We start from the raw sequence: 2246 nt of genomic DNA, 5'->3' as shown, positions 1-2246 counted from the left end.
AAAGAGACGAGAGGAAAGAAGACAAGGATGGAAGGAAGAATTACCTTTGATGCTTCAGATGTGGAAAGCTCGGTCATTTCTCCAAAGAATGCAGAGGACGTTTGGTAAAGGATGTTGATTATTACAAGAACAAATACAAATATAATTCCAGAGAGCGAAGCCTGATGGCTGAAAAAGAAAATTGGGTGTCCGATTCTTCATCAGACGATGAAGACAAAGCACTCATATGTCTAATGGCCACGTCCAACGCAGAATCCGCCTACAACTCTGATGACCAGGTATGTGAGTCTACTTCCTATGAAACCAACTATGCCCCATCGGAGCTAGAGTTAAGGCTAATAAAACTTTCAGAAGATTTCTTGAAATTAAAAGAGAAATTAAATTTTGAAAAATCTGAACGGATAAAAGCGAAAAAGGAAGCAAGTTTCTACAAAAGAGAAACTGATCTTCTAACCGAAGAAAAAGCTGACTCGCAATGGAAAAAACTCGCATCAGCACATTTAAGAAATCAGAGGAAGATAAACTTTTGCAATTAAACAAACAAATAACTAAGGACATAGAAAAGAAAACCAAGGTCTTAAAGGAATCCGAGGCAGAAAGACTCAATTCAGTAGCTCTTAAAGATTTCTTTCAAAAAGAGCGTGAAATTCTTCACCAGAAGCTTCAAACCAATGAACTTTTGATGAAGAAATATAAAGATGCCCAAGACGTCTATGAAAAATTAAACGGTCAAACGGACACTCAAGGGATAGGATTCAATGAATTGGACTCTTTCATCGAATAAAAGAAATCCACCCTTGAATCCACTTTCAAACTTGGATGCATTCAAAAACCCGACTTTACTCTGAAACCAAAAGCAAATTTTAAAAGAGTCAAAGTCGATGGAAAAACTGTCATTTCAAGACAGGATTTTGAAAATATGGTATACGAGAACAGTACAAGTAAGAATTCTAACGGAAGCAATGACACCTCTAAATCAGAAACAAATGGAAACCCTATGGTTCAACCAGAATCTCTGATTGTCAATTCCTCTCCATCAGCAAGTACTATTGATGAAAAAGAGAATCCAAAAGAGGAACCATCAGCTGATGAATCGATGAACAACCCAAGTAAAATTAAAAGTTCATCGAAGTAAGAATCGATTAAACCTCAAGTAGATTACTCTAAAGCATCAACCTCTGAACCCACATCTTCCAATTCAATCCATGTTAATTTTGATTTTGAGAAATCAGCAAGAKATTTTCTTGATTCTGAATCTGAAGAAGAGATAATTTGTGAATCACCAAAAATCATTGAGGATAAGAAGCATCAAAACTTAAAAAACTCAATGAAATCTGGTATTCCTTCATCGATGAAAACTTCATACAAAGAAAAGAGAAAACTGAAAGATAGTAACTCTGCCAAAGCTAACTTAAAAGGCCCTAGTACATCCTTCAGGTTCATCAAGTTTACTCGTGAGCAAAAACAGAAGTGGCCTTCCTCTGAAAACTTTGACCACCATTTTTCTTTCCATCCAGCTGAAGAAAAGCAGACCTTCCTCAGGAGAACAGAAGTAAAGTCAAAGACCTCTTCAAATAAAAAATCTGAACTAGATAGAAAGTTTGTAAAAACATCCGATGCTAGGACAGATTTACTCCTCGATTTACTTCTTTGCTTTCATCGAATAAAAAGAACATCAGACATATAAATCCAAAGCATCATTATTGTCAATGTTTAATTCTTTTACAAAACCTGAGAAATCACATGTTGACACATCACTGTCCCTTTTCACAACACGTTTATCGATACAAAGTTAAAACAAATGAAAACGTGAAAAAGCCCAAACCCAAGGGCAAGGGAAAGACAAATAAATCCAAGCCTGCAAGGGCTAAGGGCGATGAAAAGAGTGTAAAATCCCCTACTAACAAACGAGGACCCATTATGAAATGGGTACCTAAAACCCCTGTTGAGTCCAATTTCACTGATCAATCTTCATAATATCTTCATAACAATGGCAGATTAGGATATAACTTGTAAGAACACCAAGAACAATGAGTGAGAAAGTCAATGCATTCAAAGGATAGTCAAACCTCTCTTTTGTACGTATTATTACAATAATGCTCTCTTCTTTCTAATTACAAAGACCATCTTCTATTTATATTGTCAACCTATCTAAACATAGTCAAAGTCAAACTCCTATAAGAAAAGTCAAACACGCTGACTTTTACAATTATAAACTATATTTAACTTTCAAGACGAATACAATT

Source organism: Cynara cardunculus, assembly GCF_001531365.2.
Source record: "Cynara cardunculus var. scolymus isolate 2C chromosome LG 13, CcrdV1, whole genome shotgun sequence".
Lineage (NCBI taxonomy): Eukaryota > Viridiplantae > Streptophyta > Magnoliopsida > Asterales > Asteraceae > Cynara > Cynara cardunculus.
This window is presented reverse-complemented; position numbering follows the sequence as displayed.